Here is a 22428-nt window from a genome sequence, read left to right as displayed (position 1 = left end):
AAGAAGGAGCCAAGAATAAGAAATGTTGGAAACCTTGAACAGCACAAAAGACAAGGAAACAGATTATTCCCTAAAAACTTTGAGAAGGAATATGGTCCTGCCAACACTTTGATTTTAGCCTATTGAGTCCTGTTTTGGGATTCTGACCTCCAGAAATATAACATATACACACACACACACACACACACACACACACACACACACATATATATATGAATAAAATTCCTATATAGCATAGATTTAATAAATATATGTAAATTTTATATCTTGTTTTATGCCACAGTGTTTTTGGTAACTTGTCATAGTATCAAGATAAAATGAATATACTGGCATTCTGCTATTATTCTCTGACGAAGTGACCTTTGAGTTGAGGTCAGATGAATATTGTTAATAGAAAGTACTTACTGAGTCTCCCCTGCTGATCTCACTTTTATCCTGTGTGAGGTCTATTACAATGGATACTATGACTATTACCACTGCTATGATCACTCCTGCTGCATTTATCATTATGACCTAACTGCTTTGAGCTGTTTTAACTGCCCTTGCCATCTCTATTTTATAAAATTGGAAACTGAGGCATAATGAGCATCTGGCCCAGGTAGTGTAGGACACTCGCTTTTCAATGCACAGCTTACTTCTTTTTCCACGATGGTCTCCGTGGTCAACACCTGGCAAGTGCAGGGAGTGTAGAAGGAAGGCTGGAGCTCGTGTGCAGGCATGAGTTCACTAGCCTCAATTACAACTTTACATCTCTGGAGGCCTTGCACTGACTCTCCTCTCGGGTCTCCTAGCTTCGTGACAGAAAAAGAACTTTAGGGCATTGCTTCTGAGTTAAGGAAAGTTAATTAACACTTAGAACTCGGGGTCTGGTTAAGGTGTACTTTTCTTGATAAAGGACTTACGGAATTGCCAAACTTAACACAAAGCAGAAAGATAGAAGGAAAAAAAACCCTCAAGACAGCCTGTCATTTTCTTCCAATTCAAAACTAAGATTTGTTAAGATTCTACTAAGTATTGCTACCTCGGTCAGTGTTCTGTGAGAGAAGGGGTGAGGTATTGAATACATAAGTGCATCATAGTCTCTGCTGTTTTTGTAGAATAGTGTTACCCATGTATACACAACAGAGCCTAAAAACACATTACAGTATACAACAGGCGTTAAAGGAAAGAACATTATTGATAATGAAGAACTTGAATGAATGTAGATTTCTCTCAACACAAAGACCTGGGCCACAGGCTTACTTAGCAAAAATATCTCCCACAAAGGAAAGAAGGCAATGAGCCATTCTGTTATTATGTTGTAAGCCCATCATACCAATGTTGGCTTTGGCCAGTGAAGATGGGCGTAAGAAAAGGAAATAATTGGGCCAAGTCCCTGAGGCATGCACAGAGAAACTGCCCAGTTTGGGGCAAACAAGATTGGAAACCACAAGCTGGAGACAGCATGCTTTTTGATAAAAGGAACTTAGTAAACCAATAAAGACACATAAGTGGAAGACAAAGAGTGAAGGAAAACTCAGATTAACTGAAATATAATTGTAATTCACTGAACATCTTCAGTTCATAACCCAAGTGCTGTTTTCCATCCACAAACACATTTTTGAAATGATAGAAAGAAAGAAAGAAAGAAAGAAAGAAAGAAAGAAAGAAAGAAAAGGTATCCTGTGTTCCAGAGTATGCTAGAGATAGCTTGCATTTCAAATTCTCCTTAAGTTTGGACACTGAATATTTGTGTTCTGCATACTGACCTCACATAAACTTTAGTCAGACTCAAGTTTGTTGATAGAATGACAGGGAATACATACATGAGCGGAATTCCAAGCCCTTGAATCTTGTAATGCTCTCATCACCATAGGGATTCTAGATGTCAAGACTTTTTCTACCATCATCAGTCCTCAAAGCCAGGAAGGCAAAGCTGGATGCAGAAATGAGCAGAAGTGTTTACAAGGTATAGTTGTATTTTATTGTATTAATTAGATAAGAATCAAATAAACACACTAAACCCAGAAGCCAAAAAATGAAAATGGAGAGATTTGACTTCATAAAAGTGAAAACTTTCAGTATCCTGAATTTAGAGTGAAAAACTGAGTAATGTACTAGAAGGAATTATCCACAACCAATGTTAACAGACAAATGATTAATTTCTAATGTATTTAAAGAAGTACAAATCAATAAAAAATTGAAAAATGGACAGAAGTGTGAAAGAATATCTAGAGAAGAAATATGGCCACTCAGGGCACCTGGGTGGCTCAGTGGGTTAAAGCTTCTGCCTTCAGCTCAGGTCATGGTCCCAGGGTCCTGGAATCGAGCCCTGTATCAGGCTCTCTGCCCAGCAGGGAGCCTGCTTCCCTTCCTTGCTCTGCCTGCCTCTCTGTCTACTTGTGATCTGTCAAATAAATAAATAAAATCTTTAAAAAAAAAAAGAAAGAAATATGGCCACTAGACATAAAAAGATGTGTTCAACCTCAGTAATAGGTGAAATGCAAACTAAATATAACAAAAATTAAATAAGTTTATAATATCTAGTGATGGCAAGGATGTCAAAAAAATTATGTTTATTGTAGCTTTTTAAGATAGCAATACAACGATATGTATAAAAAAATTTAAATGTGTGTATTTTTGCCCCAGTAATGCCATTAATAGACATTCATCCCACAAATGTACAAATGTGTACAAAAACTCATATTTTAAAATGTTCGTTGCATGCCATATCTGCTAAAATATTATGTATGTTAAACATATAGCAGTGCAAAAGAACAGAGCCTCAAATAAATAAATATATATATATATAACATTGTTAACAGTATTATCTCTGGAGAAGAAAGTACTGAAGATAAGGGAGATTTTCACTTTTTATTTTACAGATTTTTATTTTGTTTAAATATTTTATAATGAAAACATTTACATGCATGACTGTATAACTCAACACATGTAGCTAGAAACATACTTCAAAAAATCCATTTAGAAAATTGTTAGATTTGAATAATTCTGATTGGTACAGTTGCAGCTATTTACAGAAGGTAACTAAGGGCATTCTAAAATAGAAGGGATTATACAAATACGTGAATAACAACAGCGATTTTATTATTTTATATGTAATTGTGATCATGGGACATAAAAACAGGCTGCATTTGTTCTAAAGGTAGAAAGTAAACCTTGAGGATATTTGGTTCAATGGTGTCTGTGGATGACAGCATTTTTCTTCTCTTAGAAGTCATACAAACACAAGAAGAAGAAAGGAAAATGTTAACCTCTTTTGCCTTGATATTCTCTAAACTCCATAGACTTCATAGATATTTAAAAGGAAGGTCAAAGCTGAAATGGAGTTATAGTTGCCTGGAAGAAAAGAGAAGGAAGAGGGGAGATTGACAGCAGAAGGATAGTGTGACAGCAGAGAGCACCAGCAAAGACACATGTTCTGCAGGTGGGGTCTCATCCTCACATGCCGACCTCTACCTCTCGTTGACCGCATTCTCACCTACAGGTACCATTAAGAAAATCATACGTAGAATATGACTAAACAAAAAGGAGCCACCTAGTAAAATAATAATACTCTTTGATGAGGTGGGATTTATTGGAATGGTACAAAGGAATATATTGATATAGATCATTGTACTTATATTAAGGGGAAAAAATCATATCCATTATCTACAAGGAAAATTTGTCAAAATTCATCAATCATTGGGGCGCCTGGGTGGCTCGGTGGGTTAAGCCGCTGCCTTCGGCTCGGGTCATGATCTCAGGGTCCTGGGATCGAGTCCCACATCGGGCTCTCTGCTCAGCGGGGGGCCTGCTTCCCTCTCTCTCTGTGCCTGCCTCTCCATCTACTTGTGATTTCTCTCTGTCAAATAAATAAATTAAATCTTTAAAAAAAAATGCATCAATCATTCTTGATTTTTAAAAAAATACGGTCAGACCTGGTGATTCACAGACCTGTACCCCTGGGGATAAAAATATATGTTTATAAAAAATAAAAAATTAAAAAAAAATACGGTCAGTCTAAGAATACATGGATGCTTTTCTGATGTGGTTAAATATATCAGTTTTGACTCAAAACCTAATACCTGACAATTACTACAAACAAAACTTAGTGGGGTACCAGTCAATGAAAGTAGTCTACAAAAATCAGTACCTTCCATAAAATAGCTGGTTAGAAGACATAATGGTAGAGAAAAACATCAATTTAAAATGGCAACATACAAAAAATTAAAATATCCTAAAATAAACATTTCTTATCACCCTTATAAAGAAACATTTTACCATTCCTGAAAACCACATAGGACATCTAGAAATAATGACTGATTGAATAAGATGACACAGTAGCATAAAGATGGCAGATGTCATAAGACCACTATATATATACAACTTGATTCTAACAAGATCACCAGATTTGTAGAATCAGACATGTCTGTTCTGAAGTTCATGCACTGAATAAATAAATAGAAATTTCATGTGCAAGAAAAAACAAATTAGAAAATAAAAACATCAAAAAAGAAGATTAGAAGAGTTATGTAGGAATTAAGAGTGTGCTGTGGACATAGGAATTGATGATCAGATTTCTGAAAAAGAATGGAAATTACAGATAATAGATCCAAATACATTTGGGAATTCAACATATGAAAAAAGGCACCATCTCAAATCAGTGAAGAAAAAGATTATTCAATAAATAGGGTACTAGTCTTAAAAAAAAACGCTAAAACTAGAGTTGGATTGACATCTCAAGATATTCACCAATAAAAATTGCAAACAAATCAAAGTTTGTTGTTTTTTTTTTTTAAACTATGACTTAAGATCTATCAGTTATTAAATAAAAGGATAAATATAACCATATGAGAATAAAAACCTTCTGCATGGAAGTAAAAGTCAAAAGACCAATTATAAACCGGGAGATGTATTTCCAACTCCTGTAACAGACAAAGTACTAATTTCCCTCATATAAGAAGGGTGTCTGGAAATTTTAATTTTAAAGGAAAAGACCTTTAACCAGTAAAACTGATAGTCACTGACAAGGAAATACATGTGAAAATTGTTCAGTCTTATGTTAATCAAAGAAACACAAGTTAAAACTACATTGAGATGCTGTCCCGTCCCCACACCACCTATCAAGTTAGCAGAAATTCAGAATTTGATAACCCACTCTGCTGGCAGGACCATAAAGAAATGCATATTCTCATGCAATTCCGGATGGGGCATAAATGTGTACAAAATCCTTGCAAATCTATTTTTTAAAACTGTGAGAATTACAAAATATCAAATGCCTATGCCACTCTGAGAATGTAGAGAAATTCAACTCTTGGAATTTATTCCTCGAAATGATATAAAAAAGCTCATTATTGTATCTCTCTTTTTTTCCCCCAATACTAAGAATTGGGGGAAACTCAATGTCTGTAATTAGGGTAACGGTTAAGATATGGCCCTTCAACACAAATGAATATTATGTAACTGAAAAACAAAATAAACACAAAACAGTGTGGCTGTGAGCTGTTTTGGATAGACCTCCAAAATATACTGTTCAAAGAAAACTCAAGATGAGGAATATGTCTAATGGGCCTCCTTTTGTGTTAAAAAGGGAAAATAACATGTTCATATTTGCAGGTTTCCAATCCTGTCTCTACCGCTTATGTCTGGGTGAATCTGGGCAAGTTATGTATTATGTCTGGGCTTCAGTGGCATCAGCTAAAATAGAGATAATCGCTGCACCTAAAATGGTATTGGAAGTATTAAATGAGAAAAAATACACAAAAAGCCACTTAGCGAGACATTTGGTTCATAAATAAGTGTTCACAAAAGAGTAGTTATTAGAAAGGGCTCTGCCATCTCTACATAAACTTTAGGAAGTAGTGTTGACAGCCTAGCACCTACTAATATTTCTTATTTATTATATCTCACCCAGTGTGTTTATTTACATACATATTTTTAATATCTTATTAAAAAAATAGGCCAAAGTGCCTGAGGATTCAAAGAGGGTAACATTACGACTCAAACCTTAAGAGATACAGAACATTAAGACTTAATTGGAAATCAAGTACGTTTAAAAAAAAAAAAAACAACAAAAAAGTAAAATCCAATTTGTATAAAATTTAATTTGCACAGGTTCTCAGAGAAACAGCCACTGGATAGAGTGAATTCCACCTGTATCAAATCATCAGTCACCTTCAGTACCTAGGAAGATACCAAAACAGAGCATCTAGCAATCAATTTTCCATCTCTTCGTCAAGCCTGAGGAACTGGGTACAAACCAGCATGGTATTGTAAAGAGAAAATCATGTGGGCCAATTCAATTTCCTCCTATGACAGAATGACAGGTCACAGAGATAGGAGAAAAGCAATAGATGTAATCTACATGAGCCACAGCAAGTCTTTTGATTCTGTCCCACATGACCGTCTCATCAACGGGATCTGAAGCCTGGGTCTAAATCAGAGTCCGAGGGACTGATGACCCCTCCCACCCGCCTTGGGTCACCCAGCCCTAGCAGAGTGCTTGAGAGAACTCATGCAACTATCTACTTGGAGCCTGGAACATGTCAGGGGTGGCAGAGAATACAGAGGGAGTGGTGGATGGGGGAAATTAATGCAGACCCAGAGAGTGAGAGGGACAGAGAGAATAGTTGTTTGTTTCTAGGATTAGGGCACTCTATAGGTACAAACACCCAAGGAGAGAAACACGAGCCAGGGCAACATTGTTGATGGCTAGAAGCTTCTCATGGTTAGATCCTGCTGGAGGAGCAAATAAACCCCACTGTGAAATCTGTGATACACAGAAACTGTGGACAGAGGAGAGTGTCATGCAAGGTTACTTACTTACTCCTTTTGAGTGTGTGAGTTTATGAGTGTTTGGAGGAGGGGAGAGAAGTATTTTACTTGGGGGCTTTTATGTACAAACCAGTGGGTTAGAAAGAAGGCAGGGGTAGGGCTTGAACTGACGAGTCTGTTTTAGGAACATAGAGACATAGGAAAGTGTTTTAGACACTGGTGGGAGATGGACAATGATTATGGAACTGGAAAGGGGGAATGCATGTTCCAGTGGAGTCAAAAATTTGAATATGAAGGTAGACGCTAGGTAGACTAATTTCTCTTTTGGTAACTCTCCTAGCTCAGATTCTGTACTTACTGTAGAAATATGAAGAGGTGGGGGAATGTGGGTCACACTTATCTTTGATTTTAGTTTGGGCCCTAACACAGTAATCCTGTACCGGGAACTTTCTAGCATAAAGACAATGGTATTGAAAATCATGATCTTGTTCTTAACACAGTAAGGTAGATTATCTCATTAGCAAGTTGTTCATTTGTCATGTCAGTAACCACGTCCTCTTAATTGTGTTGTCAGTTCACTAAAATTAAAACAACAACAACAACAAACAATCCCCCATTCTGAACTCGTTCTTGGTTACTGCGTCATCATAATAGCTTGGTAATTTTATTACTACTCCAAGGCAGGCAATCTTTCTTTTGTAGACTACTGAGGAGGAAATTGTTAATGACATTAATAGGATGATAACGTGACACAGAACTCTGAGTAATATCTAATCTCTGTAGTTTTTCTAGAGAAGCAAGTACAGTTGCTAGGAAGAAAAACAGCACCATGATTTTATGGGATGCCCTGACACTTACTCCTGAGGTTGCTATGAAGATTAAATGAAATAATAGACACACACACACACACACACACACACACGTACACATACATACACATGGGCTGGGCATGTATTTTTTTTTTTAAAGATTTTATTTGTTTATTTGACAGAGAGAAATCACAAGTAGATGGAGAGGCAGGCAGAGAGAAAGAGAGGGAAGCAGGCTCCCTGCTGAGCAGAGAGCCCAATGCGGGACTCAATCCCAGGACCCTGAGATCATAACCTGAGCCGAAGGCAGCGGCTTAACCCACTGAGCCACCCAGGCGCCCCAAAGGCTGGGCATGTATTAATGGCTTGATACTATTGGGGTTTCTTTTAAGTTTAACTTAAATATTGGCTTACTATATTCTTTATATATATTACTGTTTGGTGGTGAAGGAAATAATAAGTTCTGAAAGACTGGACACAAAGGAAGAACTTGACATATTCATTCTTGATACTATTGAAATCAGAATCAATTAAGAGTTTTCATTACAATAGAAGCCTTTCTGATGACTTATAGCAGTGTCTGGAAAAAAATGCATTTTTATTAAATATTTGCTGATTTTTTAGAAGGGTCAAGGAAAAGATAATTTTGGAGATGGCATGAATAAACAGATGGCATGAATAAGTATATAACATTGACTCCTCTTCTCTCATGCAAGTTTATCTCAAACAATCCAAATAAAAACTAACTCCTGACAGCTCAGACTACAAAATTTTGATCCTACCTCCCCCCAGCCCTTGCTCTGAGAAACCTGGATCTGTGGGGAGAGGGACTATATCTGGTGCTATCTTGGACAGCTCTGATGGACAGCCTTCAGAGCATGAAGACTCTGCTAGTCTGAGGCCAGCATGGTATGTCTGCCCTTTAGAAGCAAACACATATTAGTGTTTATATCACATACATCATTAGAGTATTCTTTTTATTTTATTTATTTATTTATTTTAAAGATTTTATTTATTTATTTGACAGAGAGAGAGATCACAAGTAGGCAGAGAGGCAGGCAGAGAGAGAGAGAAGCAGGCTCCCCGCTGAGCAAAGAGCCCCATGTGGGGCTCGATCCCGGGACACTGAGATCATGACCTGAGCCAAAGGCAGCGGCTTAATCCACTGAGCCACCCAGGCACCCCTAGAGTATTCTTTTTAAAGAAAGATAAGGGGAGAGGGGAAGGGCTTTTTATAATAGGTAAACATAAAAACAAACACAAGATCTGCTTCATTCTTACCCCAAGCTTTCTGTTGCTCTGAGGATTCTAGTATCATTGGTGAATCAGAAGAATCATAGCATTTTAGCCAACAGGACATTTTTAGGTTGAATCGAAAGTTCCTAAAATGTGAAATTTGGTATTATTATATCACACGTTGAAGCCAAAGTTTCCATGGTGTGAGGAGCCTCGGGTCTTGCAAGTGCAGGGAGAAGATGCTGTGAAAGACATCAGGGTAGCTGAGCTGGGATGGGGATGGGAATGGGAATAGTGCACATGGGAGTGTCTAGGGCTATAGAGGGACCAGAGACAATAGATGATGCAGGAGGGTCGTGGGAGGAAGGGAGTGTCAGATGCCTGCCTGAGCAGTTTTGGAGAATAGGATTCTAGGAGATGGATTAGGCAGCTGTTAACATTTAAAACCACTAATGTTCATAAGCATCTCTGAAGCTCTGGGATAGATGGGCACTGAGGAATAAAGGTTATCCATTGTTCAGTCAGGGAGGTAAGCAGAATATTCCCCTCAACCCCCTTTCTACAAATGCTATTCTGGAAGCATGACAAGTCCCCAGGGAACCAGTGAAAGATGAGGTGGCCACCTGGCCGGACAGTCTAGACTAGAGTGGCTTTACTTTGGCTAAAACAGGAATGTCTGGGGAGTGCTAAATCCCACAGGCAATATCCAGTAGACTTTCTTTTTATCTGTCACTCCTCACATGGTTCTGAGGGAGGGTATGGCTCACCAGGTGACCTCAGACAAAAAGGACAGAATTCCAGTCAGGCCCTCTCCTGACTTCCACACTGAACAAAACAAGGACAAAAGCTTTGTCTGAAGAAAGCAAGGACCTGGGAGACACGGCTAGCCTCATCACCCCTCTTTGATCTGACTCAAATGGGGATAAATCTGAGATGTTGGTCCTTAAACTTTCGCACTCCTGCTTTGGCCTCTAATGGGGTCTCCCAACAGCTCTCTTGATCTTCCTCTTTGTTTTTTGTTCCTGTGTTCAGTGTCTTCTGTCCCTTCTTTGCTGGGAAGATGTGTTTTCCTCTGCATTATCCTTAGAGTTTGAAAATGGAAAGAAAGAAGCTCTTTTTCTTCTCCGTTCAGTTCAGTGTGTTAGCATGTTTCTTAGTATGAAGTGGCCAAGAAAACAAAGAGTTCCTTTGTTTGGTAATTTCACAGACCTAATTAAAAAAAATTAAAAACATATTAAAAGTGAGATTCATTTTAACTTAATGTCAAACCCTGAATCATAATTGTCATATGTTGAAAACTTGGTATGAACAATAAAATTAAAGGAACAATAAACTATATAAAAATTAGCTAGATGTGGGATGCTTGTTTATTGTTTTTCATGTCAAGTCTTTTCAATTCACTTGCTTAAGCATTGATGGAACTGAGCTTTCAAAACTGGTAGCATTTTGTTGAATCTTTTTGGCAAGTTTCAGGTTTCTAGCACATCATGTTTATTCCAAATGGCCATATCTTGTATCATTTTATAACTTTTTTTATCTACTAACTTTAATATTTTTCATGCCAAATATCACCCTCTCTGGACTCTTAAATGTCATTCAAAAAATTTCATATTTTCCAGAAAGCATTATTTTTTCTTTCTCCCTTTAGTACTCTGAAAACACTGTGGGCAGATCAGATTGGTATTTGACAAATGAATCAACTGAGGCACAGGGAAGTTCAATGACTCTAAGAGCTACACATGATGGTGGCAGAGATGTCTCTCATGTCTTGCCTGTTTTTCTCGATCTCTAGATCATCTTGTGATTTCTTGATAAGGTGCTCATGTAAATCCCCTTGCCACCTTCAAGATTGTTCAAATCAACTCCACTGTTTCCAGTGTTGGACCCAGGTTGGTGGTCCTTCTTTTTGGAAAAAGAGCAGATTGTGTAGTATCATATGGGAGCATCCCAAACCTGCAGTAGCACCCCCATTAGCCAGTGGTGGGGGTGAGACTCTCTCCCAAGTTTCTGTGAATGACTTAGTGCTTTTTCATATAGTGCCAGGACTTTATGATCTTAACAGTTTTGTGTGGCATAATTCAATTAAAGGTCTTAATATTTAATGTGTATACCATTTGACCCAGCAATTTGATTTCTAGGAATTTACCTTAAGGAAATAAGACAGATAATGAGTGAAAGATGTATATACCAAAAAAAAAAAAAAAAAAGGTGCATTGATAAGGATATTTATGATAAAAAATAATTGGAAATTAACTAACGGTCCATCTCAGGAAATTGGTTGGGTGTTTTATGGTCAATCCACACACTGTGATGTGGTACATTTTTTTAACATGGTCTATAGAGTTTGATTTATCTATAGGGAAAGATCTCCATAATATTTTTGTAAAACCAAAAAAAAAAAAAAAGCCACTAACATTATGAAACATTATGATATAATTAGAATATATAAAATTTGCAAGTACTGATGATACTTGTATCTGGGCAATAGAATCATGAGTGATTTAAATGTTCTTCCAATAATTTTTAGAATGTCATTTACAGTGAACAGTATGGTCTTCATGATCATGGAGAAGGACAAGAAATGAGGCAGAATGCTTTTTGTTTTTTGTTTTACTTTGAACAGCTGCATGGTGTATTTCCAACTCTCTTAATAGGAGTGGTGTGAATAAAGGATATTTGGTATTCTTAAAGTGTTAAAAAATAAGGCTATTTAATTGACTCCTGTGTAGACAGAGATCCATTTACTTTGTTCTATCCATGAGACTTGGGATGGGGGCACCTAACATAAGTGCCACATTATGATAATGAGGCTGCTTGTATATAAAGACATTACCTAGCAAAAATTCGAAATGACTTTTCCCCTGACATGACTAATGATATTGCTGTTAATTAAGTGACTTGTTTGGAGGGATAGAATAATTGTGAAATATTTTCAGTACATTCTTGTCTTTGAAGAGGAATGAGTTCCCTTAGTAATAGTGCATATTTATAGAATGAATAGTACATAAAACAAATTAGAGGATGAAGCACTGTACTCCAAGCACTATTTTCATCTTTAATAAGACAGTTTCAGCGCCCTGGAAAATATTTATACCTGAGGCCTTGCTCTTAGAAATGTGCACTTGAGAGATTCACAGCAAGGTGGTCTCTGGGAGAGATAAGGAATAGCACACAGGTCTGGAGAAAGCCATTCCCAAATTCTCTCATAGATTGGAAGTAATAACAGTAAGTTCTTTAATAATAGCAGTGTTTTGTTTTGTTTTGTTTTGTTTTCTTAAAAGTCATACTTGGTGATCTAGTACCGGAAAGGAGAATCACCTCAAGGCCTAAACTAGTCTGCTGAATCTACTGGGGACCAAGTCTAATGATATTTATCTTATTGACAGTTTATCTTACTGACAAAGGAAATTCACTTATGTTTAAAAAAAAAATCAGTGAGGCGAAGACAAATTGTGCTGAGCCTTTCTGACCACTTTCATCTGGTATCTTTTCTTCTTAGAGGAGGGATGACAAGACTTCTAAAGGGTCTATTATAAGCAATTCAACAATGTGTTGGGAAGGATCCTGAGGTCAGTTTTAGTCTCTGTGGGGGAAATTAATGATATCCGCCATAGTTAAGTGTGGGAGAGCAACAGCGCCCATATGACCTATTCGTCAAGTCAGATCAAAGAAAACTCATTTTATAAATAATAGCTTTATGGGGTTAGAGGAATTTGGGACATGTCATATAAGTTTTTGAATGTTCCAGGCATAAGCTGTTGACTTCATTGGCCTCATCTTCTCTTTGACTAAAATCCTCATTTATAGAACTTTAAGGACAGTGAAATGTCCAGAAGCTTTGGATAAATCTGGATCAGTTGGATGTGGGGCTCGAGGCTTTGAAGTCTATGGTTTGTTCTGTAGAAACCCAAGAAACTCACTCTGTAGTCCAGTTCTCTGACAAACGTTTGAAACTAGAGCCTTCTTGGGCTGAATATACAGCTCCCCACAGGCAATGGAACTGATTTCTTATGACCTCTCTGAAAGATAAGCTGATGGCTTTGTTGGTGCTTTAATATTAGTAAACATAATGTACCACATTATCTCATCTAATCCCCAAGGCACTCTTAGATGATTGAGATGGACTTCTTGTCATATAGAGGAATGGAAGCCTAGAGAAATGAATACGTGGTCACATAGGCGGTCAATCAGAGAAGCCAGATGCAAACTCATTTTTTCCCCATTCCCTATTCTGACACTCATGAGAAAGATGATGAAATAAGTTGTTCCCAATATTTCAAAAGCAGTAGTACTTTATTTACGTGACTCTCAAAGTCACAGTGTTTTCATAAGTGCTGAGCAGAATTTCATATACCAACCAGCATGTGTGTGTGTGTATATGTACGTATGTGAGAGAGAGAGAGAGCGAGCACGCACACACAAGCCAGCACATAAGTACTCCCGTATTTGAATGGAAGGATAAAGGTAGCAAATAAGAAAAGCTACTGCCCCAGCCATAAAAAAATACTTTAATTAGCAATAATCGCGCCTCGGATAAACCTCATTGGCTACGATACTGCCACTTTAAATAGGTATGCCTTTGACATAACCCCAGAGGCTTGTTCAGAAGGAACAGCATTACTGGCTCCATTTACAACCTGTGAAGAGGACATTTATTATTGATAATTTTTTTTAAATAGGTAGTAAGGGAAAGACTGATATATTAGTAGGTATTTTAAACCATTTTTGGAGAACGCATGGTGTGTTCTAATAAGATAGGGAAAGAAGGTAATCACATACTTTTCACAGAGTGGATGCCCAAATTTGTTTTATTTATTTATTTTTGTTTGTTTTTTGAACTGCATGTTTTGCTGTGTAATGCAAAGGGCATCACTTTGCAAAATATTTGCATTTATGGGTATGCAAATGGTGCTTTTACAAGGAAAATCAAATGCTAAATGCATGCTGAATGCTGATTAGTAAAGATATTCACGATTTTATGATGGAAATAACCATCTAAAATACATCCCTTTCTAAAAAATATATACATGTTAAAATCATTTCATTGTCTACTGATTACAAAAGTCAGCCAGTTTGGGCTTGAGACATGGAAAGGGCAAAACCCTAGGTCTTCCCCTCCCTTATGTGGAGTTGTCCCCCCACTAACCTGCAGACTGAGGTGCATCCTGTCCTGGGATCCCCTCAGATTCTTCATAGCCTTCAAACGCTGGGCCATAACATTTCCTGAATATCAACCCCACAAGACTGTGAGCTCTCTGAAGACAGGAACTATTTCTTGCTCATCTTTTTTTTTTTTTCTTCAGCTTTAGAAAAAGAGGAAAGTGTGCTTACATGTGTGTGTAAAATAATAAATCTATCTCTCTATATATAGATAGATATAGATATAATATAGATAAGAAATCATTTTTTGTCACCTGTGTAAAAAGATCAAGCATCTTTGCTCTATATCAAGGTTGTCGAAGACTCTGCCCATGGCTTGATCTAGCCTCTAATGAAGGATGTCTGGTATTGGGGGAGGGGGTTTTGATGCTAATTACAGTACAGTCAAGCTATGGGAAAGGCACCCTGTGTTAGGGGAGGGGTTGAGAAGGGGGCATCTTTCTCGGGCTGAATCAGCAATCAGGAGGAGGACAGCTATGATGTAGTGAAACAAATTGTATATCCGTATCACGTAATTATAGTTATCATTTAATCTAGACTTTTAGAAGTTTTGGCTGACCTCTGAATCTTGGCTAACTTTGAGCCTGCAGCACGTTTGCATTTTATGCCCCAGTTACAAACCCTGTTGGTGCTGGCTTGAGCATTCTACTGTCCATCCTTGGAGTTCTTTTGCATTTGGGAATTTTTTTTTTTTCCTAAGCGTCCTGATGGAACTCAGTGTACAAATATTTAAAAGAAAACTGGACCCAGTTCTGGGCAGATTTCATACTTATTCTGCTTACTATTTCTCCTAAATGAATTACCCCCAACACCTAATGATACAGAACTAGAGCCGTTTTATTTGGCTCATGATTTTCAAAGTAAAGGGTTTGAAAAGGGCTCAACTGGGCATTTCTCATCTGCGATTTCTCCTAAGGTCCCAGGCAGTTGCCATCTGACACTATAGCTAATTGAAGACTGGACACCCAAAATGATTATTTCCTATGGGTGGTGCTTTATCCATCTGTCAGCTGGGAGTTTGGGAAGACTGTCCACCAGAGCACCAACATGGTCCCTCCAGGGCCCCCCCTGGTGTCAGGGTCCTTGGACTTTGTAAACTGTGGGTGACTTCCACTGGAGCGGGCAGCCCAAGAGGTCCAGGCAGAACCTGCATCACCTTTTATGACTCAGCCTTGCACATAGAGCAGAGTCCCTTCTGCCAAAGCTATTGGTCATAGCTATCATAAGGGTACCCAAGAGAACCTTATCAATGGGAAAACTTTTTTTTTTTTTAAGTAGGAGGCATTTTTTTTTTTTTTTTAAGATTTCATTCATTTATTTGACAGACAGAGATCACAAGTAGGCAGAGAGGCAGGTAGAGAGAGAGGAGTAAGCAGGCCCCCCACTGAGCAGAGATCCAGACACGGGGCTCGATCCCAGGACCCTGGGACCATGACCTGAGCCGGAGACTGAGGCTTTGACCCACTGAGCCACCCAGGCACTCCAGGAGACATGTTTTAAAACAATAACAATCTCCCTTGATCTGTTATCCCTACAATTTTTTTTCAGTTGTAATAGCTTTTTACTGGGTTTTTTTTTGTTGTTTGTTTCTCCATTTTTTTTTTCTGAAGCTTCCCCCACATATCTAAAGGGGTAAATATATTAATGTTTTATTTAACAAATGTAAATTAAATGTCCATGAGGATTTTGCAAGAAACTCACCACACCCAATTAAATAATTGAGCAAACCTGCAAGCTCTTATCAGATCATCAGTGATGACTGTTTCAATGAAGAGCACTTTTTGCCAGTCCCACATCATAAACTCTGCAATCTCAAATTGTTTCCATCTCCTGAATCCGTGATACCATTCTTTTTTCCTGAATTTGTCCAGAATAGCTCTGCCATGTTCTAGAATAGCGACAAAGAGGCACAGTACAGATTTCACTCTGAGTTGCGCCATCTGGATCAGGGGCTTAGAAATATATCCTAGTGAAATTTCATGAAAGTGGGCCATTGGAAAAAAATGTGTATTGTTAATCTTTGAGGAAACAATAGAATGGAAATAAAGATGGCATATTTTTTCAGCGTAATGAACCTCGACAGCTTCCATTGTGGCTGCCGGAGCGGGTTTGATTGCCAGTTGTTAAATGAGCCTGCATCCCGAAAAGTGGGAGTAGATCACTCAGAGAAGCAGACAGATGATGTTTGCTTTAAAGAGAGAGATTAAACCATTGCAAATATCATTAAGGACAGTTGCACAAAGACCAGTGTTCTGCTGCTTCCCGGGGCAGCAGGATGAATCTGCACCTTCCTCCCCAGTCTTGTTTGCAGATGAGTTTTCCAGAGTAGGATGGTTTCCGAAGAGGGCCCTCATCCACAAGTATAAAGACAGTGATAACAAATGGAACACTTGGGAGCCACTGGGGAAGTTGCTGAGAAGCTGTGCCATGCCTTCCCTGCCTCCTCTCTGATTTTTGGATTAGCCTTGACTCTATCACTTGTTTCTAGAAGATATTCTGGTCCCTTGACCAGAAGAAGTTAAATGTCCCAAAATGCCTTAAGCAAGTCACTCAAACTCTCAAGATACATGTGTCTTCACTCACAGGAAAAAGAAGTCACAAGGACTCTCTAGGTTCTTAGCAAGATGAAACCTAATACGCAGTACAGTTGGAAAGAAGATAAAGGATAAGTACCCCCGAAAAGCTCGTCCCTCCTGCCTATGTCCAGTTTGCCACATTAAAATCACAGATAGGTTAGAGAGGAGGAATTCAGACTTTTTACTTTTTACCCTGTGTTGAGACAAAATCCTACAAAACAGCTTAAAGAGTTGCTCTAACAGAGCACAGGAGACCATTCAGACCCATCCATGCCTCAGCAACCGAGGTCTAGAACCTGTGTTCCAAAAGTCCCAAAGAAACTGCTCTCATAGTTTTATCAGTGGAGCAATTCCATAGCAGCTGCACTTTTTACTGAATGAACATTTTTTTAAATTTATTTTTTTAAGATTTTATTTATTTATTTGACAGAGAGAGATCACAAGCAGGCAGAGAGGCAGGCAGAGAGGGGGAAGCAGGCTCCCTGCTGAGCAGAGAACCCGATGTGGGACTCGATCCCAGGACCCTGAGACCATGACCTGAACTGAAGGCAGAGGCTTAACCCGCTGAGCCACCCAGGCTCCCCTGAATGAACATTTTTTTAAAGAAACTTCGTGTAATTGCTAGTCCTTATGACCCACCTTATTTATCAGTATCATTTTATTTAAACACACACACATATACATGTAGTGGAATACTATTCAGCTGTTAAAAAGGAAATTTTGTAGTGTGTGTGATAACATGGATGAAACTTGGGGACATTATGCTAAGTGAAATATGCCAGTCACAGAAATACAAAGACTATGTAAGTACCCTTATAATATGAGGAAACTTAAATAGTCAGATTCATTGATTCAGAGAGTGGAATAGTGGTTTTCAAGGGCTGGTGGTGAGCAGTTGTTTATCAGTGGGCATAAAGTTTCAGTTGAATAAGGTAAGTTCTAGAGATCTTTTGTAAAATATCATACCTAGAGTCAAAAATCTTGTATGTTTAAACATTTGCTGAGTGGTTAGACCTCATAGTAAATATTCTTATGCAATAAAATAAAATTAAAAAGAAAGAGTGATGATTTGCTCAGGTTAGGAGGTATAGTAGGGATTTAAATGTAGGTCCTCTTGGCTTTGAAATATCAAACTCCTGAACTCTGGGGAGAAATGAAGGGAAGAAACTTGTCAGACCTATGATGGTGCTGAGAGCACAGATGACCTGCCTCTACTCCCAACTCTGCCACTCCCGGCTCTGTGAGGGAGACAAGCCACTTCACCTCTGGTTTCATTTCAATTTTTAATCCTTTAGATTTGCTTCAGTTTACATATTTAATGAAAGTATCTTTTAATGTTGTATGGTTTTTTTTTTTTTGAAGATTTGAGAGCAAAAGTGTATGTGTGTGTGTGTGTGTGTGTGTGTGTAGCGGGAAGGGGAAAGGGCAGGGGCAGAGGCAGAGAGAGTCTCAAGCGGACTCTGCCCTGGGCAGAGCCCTATACGGCTCAATCTCATGACCCTGAGATCATGAGCTGAGCTTAAATCCAGAGCCAGCTACTCAACCGACTGAGCCACCCAGGTGCCCCTTAATGTTGTATATTTTAAATTTTTTTTTTTTTTTGGTCAGAGAGAGTGAGCACAGGCAGACAGAGAGGCAGGCAGAGGCAGAGGGAGAAGCAGGCTTCCTGCTGAGCAAGGAGCCCGATGAGGGACTCGATCCCAGGACGCTGGGATCATGACCTGAGCCGAAGGCAGCTGCTTAACCAGCTGAGCCACCCAGGCGTCCTACCACGTTTTTAGTAATTTTGATAGAGGAGTCACGTACCATATAATTCACCCTTTGAAAGTACAGATCATTGTTCTTTGTGTACACCCAGAGTTGTGCAACCACAACCACTGCCCAGTGTTATAATCATCCCTCCAAAAGGAACTCCATAGCTACTACGAGTCACACCTTGTTCTTCCCTTCCCCCCAACCTGTGACAATCACTACTCTATTTTCTGTAGATTAGTCTTCGTGCCTTTGCCTTTTCTGGGCATATCCTATAAATACAGTCATTTGCTATGTGGCCTTTTGCGTCGAGCTTCTCTCACTTACCTGTCGTACTTCTTCACCTCTGTTTCCCATCTATGAAATGGGGATAAAGACAACTGCCTTGAAAGATTGTTGTAGAGATCATTTACACACCAAAAAAATTAACATAATCTCAGGAAATAAGAAGTCTAAGAAATGACAGTTCTTTAGTCAGGACAATAATAATAACTAGGTTAATAAAAATGATTATGAGAAAGGCTAGTAACAAGGTCTGGGTATCAAAAGGAATGGCAGCCCTGGGGGGAGATGCTATAAGCCTACATTATCCAACACAAGTAGCCTCTAGATACATGTATCTTTTCAAAATTAAAATTTTAAATGAAATCAGAAGCTCCTGGGTGGCTCAGTCGCTTGAACAGCCAACTCTGGATTTCAGCTCAGGTCACGATCTCTTGTCTCTCTCCCTCTGCCCCCTCCCCTCTTGTCACATGTGCTTCCACTCTCTCTCACTCTCTCTCTTTCAAATAAATAAATAAAATTTAAAAAAAAATTTTCAATGAAATCAAATTTTAAAATTTGTTCTGTAGTCACATTAACTACGTATCAACGGGTATTCCATACTCACATGCTACTATGTTGGACAGCACAGAATAGAACATTTCCATATGACTGCAATTTACATAGGAGATCACTGCTATAGACAAAACCTAACAAGTGAATTTCTAGTCTTTGGGAATGAGAGATTCATCACTTGTGATTCTTTAAGTATTAATCGAGAAGGCAGTCCCGGAAATGCTCAGTTTGCTGACTCTGTTGGCAATCAGCAAGCCTTCCCTCATTGAATGTTCTTCAGTGTGTGCAGACAGAGAGCAGCACTGGCCCAGTGTCTCCCTGTAGCCTTCCTGAATGAAGGGAAAATGCAATGCAGTTGGGACTTTTTGAAAGAACACCACAGACCTATCCATTTCACCTTAAAGGTCGGTGATAAGCAGAATTGCTACCCACAAGGGAAACCTTCAGGGTAGGGAATCCTGGACCCATCTGGAACAGGGGAAGTTTATCAAGAGGAAGAGCCTGAAAGGTGGTTTAAAGGTTATGTGAGCACAACTAGAAGACCATACTCAAGGTGAAATCTGAAGGGTAGGCGACAGGCACAAGTGAGAGCATGAACAGTCGTGCAATCCTATCAGTTTGTTACAGAGACATTTTCCTTACTCTCTTTTTATGTCACCAATGTAAGTGAGCCATTGAGGATTTGGGAGGCCTTTATGGTTGTGTTTTATGCCACTCCGTTGTGAGCAGGGCTCTATTTTATGACTGAAGAGGAGGCTACCATGAGTCACTGTGACAAATAGTGGTTTAAGGAGGGTTGTAAAGAAAGTAGGGAGATCAGATTCAATACATTAAAAAAAAAAAGAACATTCAGTTAAATTTTGAATTTCATGTAAACTATAATTTTTAATATAATCATGTACCATGTAATATTTGATATATACTAAAATATTTATTTACTTTTTATCTGAATCTCAGATTTAACTGGGAGACTTGTGTTGTATGTGACTACCTTAAGAGCAAGTAGAAGATTTGCTGGTAAGGGAAAGCACATCTGGAGAAGTAGGAAGGAAGGGGCAATGACAATGAACAAGAAAAATTCAACTTAATTGATTAATTTAACTTAATTGATATAAATGAATTAGGTTAACACCATTGTGGGGCAGACTTGATTACAACCAAAGCCAGAAAACTCAGTCCAACGAATTGAGTGCCTCTTTTGCACCAAGTATATGATGTCATACACTGAGAAACCCGGGTTAAGAAGACAGAGTCACTGCCCCAGAGTAACTTGCTCTCTCGTGGAAGAATCAGATATGCAATTTGATACTAGAAAGAAAATGTTAGAAGCAAAATCTACAGTAATGTGCAGTACTGATACAGAGCAGAGTCATTAGTTCTGCCTGTGAGTTCAGAGAGAACTCTTGGAGGGAAGCAATGCCTGAGGAATGAAAACAAAGCACAGAGCCGTTTATGAAGGGGGCGGGTGTGATCACAAGCTTGGCCAGCGGTAGGAATCTGGGATGCATATAAGCGGGAAGGTGACTTGAGATCTGGTTAAAAGATGGTCTGGAATCACGTCTTTAGGCCTATCCTCTAAAGGTTATGGGGAGTCAGGCCAGCAGGGGAGAAGCAAGATCTAATCTGCAATTTAGGAAATGATAATAGAAATTTAAATGGCAATAGATTTAAAAATACATGAGAAAATAGAGGGCTAAATTTGGTAAATTGTTTCTTGGTTTTTCTTTTAAATGATCTCATTTGGGGCCAGTTTATGGGTCATTCAGAAGGGAAACAATCAAGAGTAACCAGAGAAGAACTTGGCCTTGAGGTCAGATGATGCTGGGATGGAACCCTGGCTCTTTTGCCCTGGAGATGTCAGTTGACATCAGTCTGCATCTGACAGCTGGGGGAGAAGGGCCCACCTCCTGGAGATTTCAGAGTTTTAAAGTGATATGCGTATCAAAAGTTTAGCATAAAATGTTTCACAGTGCTTAAACAATAAACATTGTCACAAGTTTTGATAAAAATAATGTAATCTTTTTTTTACACTTTTACCTGTAGCTCTTGTGCCTAATCGGCTAATTTAGGAACTCTAGCCCCTTTGGAAATTCCAGACTCACAACTTTTTCTAGAAGGCAAGGGCCCTGGGCACACATGTTCCCATTTGGAGCCCTTCTGACAGTGCTCTTTCCCAAGGAGTAGGTTCTGGAATGCCCTTTCTTTGACATCATGGAGACTTTCTGGCTTCCTCCCACTGGGGGCACTGCTATAGTGTTCATTCGCTAAGGGCTGCATCATTGTCTTTGTCATTGTCCTGTCCTTAGTATGTTCCAAAGTTTAATGAAGTTGCTCTTTCTGAATTCTTTCTCCTTTTCTGTTCTTTGTGTACATGAGAGAGTTTAGCAGGAAAAAAAAAAAAAAATGCCATCTTCATAATCACCCCTTCCCACCAAAGACCACGGCTGGACTGGGTTTTGGCTTGTTGCTTCAACCTGACATGTCCCAAGAGGCTGTTCGTTGCCTGTTATAAGGAGAGATTCTTTCCCTGTTGTATCCTTCTCCTCCTCCTGCCCAAACTATGAAATAGAGTAGGGATTATGAATAAAATAAGACTTTTCTTTATAAGTTGATGCTGCCCGTACAAATTGCTATAGCGATGTTCTGAGTATTACCACAAAGGTCATGTGGGGATAGAGGGAGCCTGAATAAAGTCTTTACAATCTGATTTAAATCTTCATACCGCCTTCCTAAGCTGTGAAGTCATAAAATATTCACGACAAGGTGAAGTTAACACCAAGTCTGAGTATGAACAGGGTTGCTCTGTGTTTCCCTCCCTCATCTAGGCAGGGACGGTTTAGAGAGCTGACAGGCTCAGGGTGCCTTCTGTCCAGCTGACCAGTAAATCACAGACACAGGGGGCTCATCATTTTTCTCTTGCAGCCTGTTTACCAAGTCAGCCCAGCACATGGCCTTTACATTGTGTTCCTTGCTACCAGACCTGGATGTGCCATCTGCTGAGCTCTCAGGCTCTAGCTGCACAGTTCATGGGTAGATAACAAGTTCGTAAAGAGAGGCTGCATCCTGAGCAGAGATAAACAGAACCCCTGGAGGGGAGACGCCCAACATGGGTTCACCAATCACAAAAGCTCTGATGAGCACAGGCTGTGGACCTAAGCCCTTACTAACTAGAAAACTTGATAAAAACTCCTCATAGGGGGCGCCTGGGTGGCTCAGTGGATTAGGCCGCTGCCTTCGGCTCAGGTCATGATCTCAGGGTCCTGGGATCGAGTCCCGCATCAGGCTCTCTGCTGAGCAGAGAGCCC

The 22428-nt window shown here is 39.1% G+C and overlaps 1 protein-coding gene and 1 pseudogene across 7 annotated transcripts in view; one reads left to right on the top strand and one right to left on the bottom strand.

Annotated features, from left to right (window-relative positions):
* The window catches only part of CTNNA2 (catenin alpha 2), a 1132931-nt gene that overhangs the window by 516369 nt on the left and 594134 nt on the right, over positions 1-22428 (top strand). The window lies entirely within an intron of this gene.
* LOC132022865 (U4 spliceosomal RNA) lies at positions 13294-13371 on the bottom strand (annotated as a pseudogene).

Source organism: Mustela nigripes, chromosome 7, assembly GCF_022355385.1.
Source record: "Mustela nigripes isolate SB6536 chromosome 7, MUSNIG.SB6536, whole genome shotgun sequence".
NCBI classification, from domain to species: domain Eukaryota; kingdom Metazoa; phylum Chordata; class Mammalia; order Carnivora; family Mustelidae; genus Mustela; species Mustela nigripes.
This window is presented reverse-complemented; position numbering and strand designations above follow the sequence as displayed.